The sequence below is a fragment of the Rhinopithecus bieti genome, unplaced genomic scaffold, assembly GCF_001698545.2.
Source record: "Rhinopithecus bieti isolate Rb0 unplaced genomic scaffold, ASM169854v2 scaffold_1467, whole genome shotgun sequence".
In the NCBI taxonomy this organism is placed as follows: domain Eukaryota; kingdom Metazoa; phylum Chordata; class Mammalia; order Primates; family Cercopithecidae; genus Rhinopithecus; species Rhinopithecus bieti.
Genome location: NW_016803692.1, coordinates 307,312 through 315,216, shown reverse-complemented (window position 1 = coordinate 315,216; position 7,905 = coordinate 307,312). Strand labels below are relative to the sequence as shown.

Sequence of the window (7,905 nt, the reverse complement as noted above, 5' to 3'; positions counted from 1 at the left end):
TTCTTTCTTACACTTTTTCATCTTACTTTTGTCTTTTTTTTCTTTTTTTGAGACAGGGTCTTGCCTTGTTGCCTAGGCTGGAGTGCAGTGGTGTGATCCAAGCTCACTGCAGCCAAGTTCTGAGATCCTTTCTTTTGCTTGGTCTAGTCTGTCGTTGAAGCTTTTGAATGTATTTTCTATTTCCTTCAATGAATTTTTTACTTCCAGTATTTATGCTTTATTTTTTCTTTTAATTTGAGACAAAGTCTCACTCCAATGCCCAGGCTGGAGTGCAGTGGTGTGATCTTGACTCCCGAGGCTCAGGTGATTCTCTCACCTCAGTGTCCTGAGTAGCTGGGACTACAGGCACACACCACCATGCACAGCTAATTTTTGTATTTTTTATAGGGACAGGGTTTTGTCATGTTGCCCAGACTGGTCTGGAGCTCCTGGGCTCAAGTGATCCATCCATCTCTGTCTCCTGAAGTACTAGGATTACAGGCATGAGTCACTGTGCCTGGCACTCTGCTTTTTTTCTTTAAAGGATGTCTATCTCCTTGGTAAATTTCTTATTCATATTCTGAATTGATATTCAGATTTCTTTGTATAGGTTTTTCAGGTTTCTCTTTCATCTCATTGAAGTTCTTTAAAGTAAGTATTTTGAATTCCTTATCTGGCATTTCAAGGAATTATTTTTGATTGGGATCTGTTGCTGGACAATTGTTGTGGTCCTTTGGTGATGACATAATTCCCTGCTTTTTTATGTTTCCTGTATCCTTCGATAGATATCTGTGCATGTAGTGTAGCAGTTGCTTGTTCCAAGTTTTTTGAAATTATTTTTGCAGGAGATAATTATTTCCTGAAAAAATATATATGTTGTTGATTGAGTAAAATGCTTTGACTTTGATTTTGGGTGCCTGCACTAATGTGATTTCTGTGCGACTTTTTAGGAAGTATATAGGGTCAGTGGTATCTGTGATTTCCTCAATGACATAGGATACAGCTATTAGTTTAGGTTGTAGTGAAGATCAGCTGGGGACTTGGACACCAACTAAACCAGTCTTCAGGACTTAATGGTGGCAGCTATGGTGTGAGTGTGCCTGTTTTTAGGTCCCAGAGCAGCTTACACTGGCTTTTGCTGTTAGTGGGTCCTGATTCTTAGACCTCCAGGTGGCTTGTTTAGCAGCGGGTAGTGGGAGCAGTGGACCAGGTGTGTAGATGGGTTCTTAGGTGCCTGGTCAGCTGGTTTGATGTGGGTGATGGTGGTTGCAGTGGTGGAACAATCCACTTGGAGCCAAGCAGTCCATACTGGTGTTGCAGAAAGCTGCAATGGGTTGAGCAGGCAAGTTCCCAGTCCCTTAGCTGCCTGTAGCAGGCCGGTGGGTATTCTCCTAAATGTGCTTAGGAGATCTTGATCTCCCCTGTCTCTCCCATGGCTCAGTGGCAGCTGCAGCTGCATCACCTTGAACTTACCCCAAGGATAGAGTACAACCCAGTGTTAAACTCTCAAAATGGTGCCAGCTCTGGGCTTGTGATCAGAGAAGGTGGGGCCCCCTCTCAGGTGAGCAGCATTGCAAGAAGCTGTGGGGAGTGTGGTCTGCTTGAGTCTATGTCTCACAGCATTCCATAGCAGGGAGGTTTTAGGTATTGTCCCAGGTGTGCCTTGAAGAGCCTGGTTTCTCTGGCTGTCCCTGGCCAGGTGACAACTGCTACCACGTCAACTCAAACTCAGGCCAACAGCAAGATGTGGCTCTGCATTAAACTCTCCAAATGGTGCCTTGGGCCTGTGACCAGGAAGGGTGAGGTCCCTTCCAGGCAGGCAATGTAGGCAAAAAGCCATGGGGATTGAGGTCTGCTTGTCTCACAGCAGCCCACTGCAGGGCAGTGGATATTGTCCTAGATATGTGTAGGTGAGCTTGGTTTCCCTGATTCTACTTGGCTGGGTGGTGGCTACAATCCCGTTGGCCTGAACTCAACCCAAGTGGAGGGCACAGACTGGTGTTAAACTCTGAAAATGGCACCTTGGGCCTGGGACCAGAGAGGATGGGGTGCCTCCCAGTCGAGCAGCATAGGCAAGAAGTTGTGGGGAGTATGGCTTGCTCTTATCTCAGTCTCAGCAGCCTGCAGCAGGGATGTAGGGACCCTCGTAGGGGTATGTGGGAGCACCTATCCCCCCTTCCTTCCCTGGATCAGTGCAGTGGCCACAGCGGTATCTGTAGATCGCCAGTATCTAAGCTCTCAAAATGGCACCTAGCTGAGGCAGCCCTACGCTTAGATGCCTGTGGGATTCTGTGTGGTTTTCCTTTCTGGAAGAAGGTCTCCATGCAATTTTTAAGCAGCTTCATATATCGGGCCCAAGGCCCTACTAGGCCAAGGGTTTCTCCCATAGCCAAGATTGTAAAAACCCATTTCGGAGCCCTGGGAGTTTCTCCCTTACTGTTTTCCCATGTCCAGGGGCCTCTTTCGATTTTCAGTCAGTCCCCAGCTGGGCAAGCTGCCTCATAGCCTATCCTTACTTACTTCTGGTGTTTCCTGTCTCTTCTCTGGTGAATCCTAGCATTCTCTCCTAGATGGTCTGTTTGTAATGCATCTACTTGCTGTTCTGGTTCCTCTCTGTAGAGGAAGTGCATATTACTTGCATCTAGTCAGCCATCTTTACCCCCTCTGGATGTTTATACTATTAATGGATAATTAGAGTTTATATAAAAAAATACTTCAGATGGGGATGACTGTTCTCACGGTCAAAAAGAAAAAAAATATTTTCTCTTCCTTTGGTTTTGAGAGACAGGGTGTCACTTTGTCACCCAGGCTGGAGTGCAGCAGCACGATCATGGCTCACTAAAGCCTCGACCTCTCTGGGCTCAGGTGATCCTACAGCCTGAGTCTCTCAATTAGCTGGGACTACAGGTATGCAACACCATGGCTGGCTAACTTTTGTATTTTTGTAGAGACAGGCTTTCGCCATGTTGCCCAGACTGGTCTGGAACTCCTGGACTCAGCTGATCCACCCACTTCGGCCTCCCAAAGTGTTGGGATTATAGGCATGAGCCACTGCTCCCAGCCTTTATCTTCTTAACCATGAGATTGTTGTCACAAATGAAAGGCTAAACATAAGAAACAATTGTCATTGCTAAATATAAAGGAAACTGGCAAGTGTATAATATGAAGAAGTTAATATTGATTAGAAAATCCAATTATTTCTATGGTTTATTCTGATATATCCCAAGATAGCTATTTGTCAGCAGGTGAATTTCCTATTTAATTGGCATGATTGAGTAATTAGATGTATTCTCAGAGCAGCAATAAAATGAAATTCTCATGTCTCAGTAACACGGTCGAGGTTTTTGTTTTGTTGTTTTACTCTTGGGTTTATCCAACTGAGACCAAGTAGACTTTGTTTTATCTGGAAATAATTTTCAATTTAATATTTGGTAAGTGTGTGGTTATATAATTATTTTAATAATAAGAATTATGGAAAAATTTATAAACGACAAAAAATTGTGATAATTTACCTTTTTCTCATACTAAATCCTTCAAAGCCTCACTGTCTTTTTCTTGGGTTCCTGCAGGAGCCTTCTGATTGGCTTCTCTCTGTGCGTTGCAGGACTTTTCCTCAGGTCAACTTATCTTCTAGAAGAGAAAGTTTATCTTTGTACCATGTAATCTATATCATAATGCATTCATCTGTAAATAACAGAAAACTATACTACAGTGGCTTAAACAAATAGGGGTTTATTTGTCTCATCCATTACAAATGTGGGGTTAGGTACAGTGGCTTCAAATTGCTTCCAGGGTTCCAGTCTCTTTTCGTCTTTTTGCTCTGCCATCCTTGCTATATAGACATTCACCCTCATGCTAGTTGTGGCATGAATGCAAGATGACTGCTTCACCTCCAGGCCTTGCTTCTACATTCTAGGCAGGAAGAAGGTAGAGGGTGAAAAGGACAAAAGGATTAAAAAGTCTCAAGAAGACTTTGCCTTTTTCCATAAAGGGAAGCCCTCCTTGAGCACTTTTGACTAGTTGCAAAGGAAGTGGAGAAATTAGGTACTTTGGTTATTTTAACCTTAATAGTAGAAGTAAAGAGGAAGGTAGATATTATTGGTTTTTCAATAGCCAAACCATAGTTTTTATTATATACTGTCTATTCCATATAAGATCTTCAGAGGTTCATCATTGCTTACAGTGTGAAGTCTATATCTCTTATTATTGTGTAGTATGATGTTGTAGAATGATTTCTTACCTAACTTCAAGAATTTATAGACAACTTAACTTCATTTTTGCTAATGTACCTGTGTTAGTCAGGGTTCTCCAGAGAAATAGAACCAATAGGATGTGTAGATGTATAGAAAAAGGCTTATTTTAAGGAACTGACTCACCTGATTATGAAGACAAGCAAGTCTAAAATCTGCAGAGTGGGCTGTCAGGCTGGAGACTCAAGAAGAGCCAACATTGCAGTTCAAGTCTGAAGGCCGTCTGCTGATAGATTCTTTTTAACTCAGGGGAAGTCAGCCTTTTGTTCTATTTAGACCTTCAATTCACTGGGTGAGGCCCATCTAAATACGAAGGGCAAACTGCCTTACTCAAAATCTACTGATTTAAATATTAATCTCGTCTAAAAATATCCCCCTCGAAACATCCAGAATAACATTTTATCATACAGTTACGCACTGTGGCCTAGCTAAGTTGACACAAAACATTAACCATCACAGCACCTAAATTAAGCATGCTTGAGGGCCGGGCATGGTGGCTCATGCCTGTAATCCTAATACTTTGGCAGGCTGAAGTGGGAAGATTGCTTGAACTCAGGAAGTCAAGACTGCAGTGAGCTATAATTGCACCACTGCACTGTAGCCTGAGTGGCAGAATGAAGCCCCCTCTCTCTCTGTCCAAAAAAAAAAAAAACCATGTTTGAACACCAGGAAAGAATGATTGAGAAAGATGAGCCCAAAGGGGTGACAGAGACAATATCATGCAGGGTAGTACAGGCCCTGATGAGGAAAGAGCAGCCTTTATATCAAGAGCAATAGAGATTAATGAAGCATTTTAAATCACTTCAGACAGCGGTTCCCAACCTCTGAGTGGCAGACTGGTACCAGTTGTTGACCTGTTAGGAACTGGGCTGCACAGCAGGAGGTGAGCAGCAGGTGAGCAAGCATTACTTCCTGAGCTCTGCCTCCTTTAAGATCAGTGGTGGCATTAGATTCTCATGAACCCTATTATGAACTGCACATGCGAGGGATCTGGATTACAAGCTCCTTATAAGATTCTAACTAATGCCTGATGTTCTGAGGTAGAACAGTTTCATCCCAAAACTATCCCTCTCCATCCATGGAAAAATTGTTTTCCGTAAAACTGGTCCCTGGTGCCAAAAAGCCTGGGGATTGCTGACTTCAGATGTTTACTCACCTATTTCCTCCCATCTTTATTCTGACCCTTCTTCCAACCAATGTAGTTTGTATGGAATTGGCCTCAAATTAAGACGTTTAGCAATGTCTGGCTTAAGACGTTTGGCTTAAGATGTTTAGCAAACCTAATCCCATTGGCCACAGTGCTTAGTTCAGGGATGAGTCAATAAGACACAGTATTCCATTTGCTGGAGCTTCTGAGAAAGTGTCCTCTTTTACTGTGTTTGCTGGAGTAACTATGTGATGCTTAGAAACTGCTGCTGCCATGTTGCTATCACTATAGGAGTAATCTTAAGGTAACACTGACACACAGAGAAGACAGAACTGTGAGATGGAGCTTGGTGACAGATTATAAACAGATTCATGTATCAAGCTGTAACTGAAACTCTTCTACTCCTAAATCTACAGTTGAGACAGAAAATTACCTTTTATTATATTTCAAACCATATGACTTAGGCTTTCTATGCCTTACAACATGAATATTGTTAATTAGTATATGTCAAGTAATCACATTTTCATTTTAGAAAGCTTATTTTGGTCTGTAGGGATAATGGATTGTAAGGCATAAGGTAGAGAGACAAGTCCCAGTAATATTAGGTCACAGTTTAAAAATTTCCTTGGTTTGCAAAGATGGTGCACCTCCATTTCCAAGTTTTGGGCTCTTGCTGTTGCAGGGCAGACTATGGCTGCCAGGAAGCCACCCCAGGCACCCTGTCAGAGGAGAGCAGTACTTTGGACCTGCCATAAGCCTATATGTGAGGGATTATGTCCTGCAGAGACCCAGCCAAGAGGCCAACAGCAAGGCTTTTAGTTCTGTGAAATTCCATTCTTTTCCTTGCTTTTCTGATGTGGATCCAGACACCAGTAGCCTAAATACTGAACAAAATGACTCTGCGACCACTGAGAACTTTTTTTTTTTTTGAGACAGAGGCTGGCTCAGTCACCCAGGCTGGAGTGCAGTAGCGTGATCTTGGCTCACTGCAAGCTCCGCCTCCCGGGTTCACGCCATTCTCCCGCCTCAGCCTCCCCAGTAGTTGGGACTACAGGTGCCTGCCACTATGCCTGGATAATTTTTTTGTATTTTTAGTAGAGACAGAGTTTCGCCATGTTAGCCAGGATGGTCTTGATCTCCTGACCTCGTCATCCACCCATCTTTACTTCCTAAAGTGTTGAGATTACAGGCGTGAGCCACCGTGCCCAGCCAAGAACTATTGATTTCATCTTTTAAATGAAAGGCCAATCAGAGACTAAAGAAGAGGATAATGGACTTCAGAAATCTCTGGATAAATTCTATGAAATGTTTAGCTATCCAAAGTTAGCCTCTGGGAATCCACTCTCTGCATCTGTCTGCCAGTGCCTGTCTCAGGAAATCCCTCAACTAAGAGTCCAGGAGAGCCAAAAGTATGCCCTCCATAGTTTTCAAATGTCCCAGGTCATCTTTAACTGTGAGGCTGCTCAGTCTTGCAGAGGGACATCCACTTCTACTCACTGGAGGAAGGAAATATTTCTGTAGAAAAGCCAACCTAGAACTTTCAAAAGATATTAATTTTCTCTTATGGCAGAATGCAACGAAAGACCCACAACTGGTGCCTGGCGGTGAACAGGCAGTATTGGAGGTATAGGCTATGACCAGTACTATTGGCAGCCATCCAGATCCCCTAGGGTCTCTTGCCAGCTCACTGTGCGCAATCTTAACTAAGTGATTTGTGGTTAAAGGCTGGCATCTGTGACCTGGTGTTGGAGTCAGTCAGTCTGTATAGAAAGCAGCAGGGTCTGGGGGTTTTATGTGCCTGTGGCTACTCCACCTCCCACTCCCCTTGGCTGAGGCCATTGACTGACAGGGTTAGGAGTCAAAAGCCCAGCTCCCTTCACAAGGAGGGACACACTCTGAGGCATAATTTATACTCCATAGGTCCCTCCCCTAGCAGTCAGGCCAATGCTGGGAGTTCATATGAAATCACACTCTTTCTGGGCTTCATTCCTTTCTCCATCCTCCTCCCATTCATTTATGGGTCTGTCTGTGAGCCTTTCCTTAATAAACCTCTTATATCTGAAAAAAAAATTGCTTTGTTCAATATTGCACTATTCATACACAGACCTCATATTTAAAATCCATTTCCAGGCAACCACCTTTGGGTCCCTTCCCTTTGTGTGGGAGCTCTGTTTTCACTATTAAATCTTGCAACTGCATTCTTCCGGTCTGTGTTTGTTACAGCTCAAGCTGAGATTTCGCTTGCCATCCACCACTGCTGCTTGCCGCCATTGCAGACCCACCGCTGACTTCCATCCCTCCGGATCCGGCAGGGTGTCTGCTGTGCTCCTGATCCAGTGAGGCACCCATTGCTGCTCCCTATTGGGCTAAAGGCTTGCCATTGTTCCTGCATGGCTAAGTGCCTGGGTTCATCCTAATTGAGCTGAACAATTAGTCACTGGGTTCCAATTAGTCAGTGGGTTCCATGGTTCTCTTCACTGACTGACAGCTTCTGATAGACCTATAACACTCACTGCATGGCCCAAGATT

At 43.8% G+C, this 7,905-nt stretch overlaps 1 pseudogene; it reads left to right on the top strand.

Moving 5' to 3' along the window:
- Window positions 1-6,014: 6,014 nt before the first annotated feature.
- On the top strand, window positions 6,015-7,006 carry LOC108514478 (uncharacterized protein C20orf196 pseudogene; annotated as a pseudogene).
- Window positions 7,007-7,905: the final 899 nt, after the last annotated feature.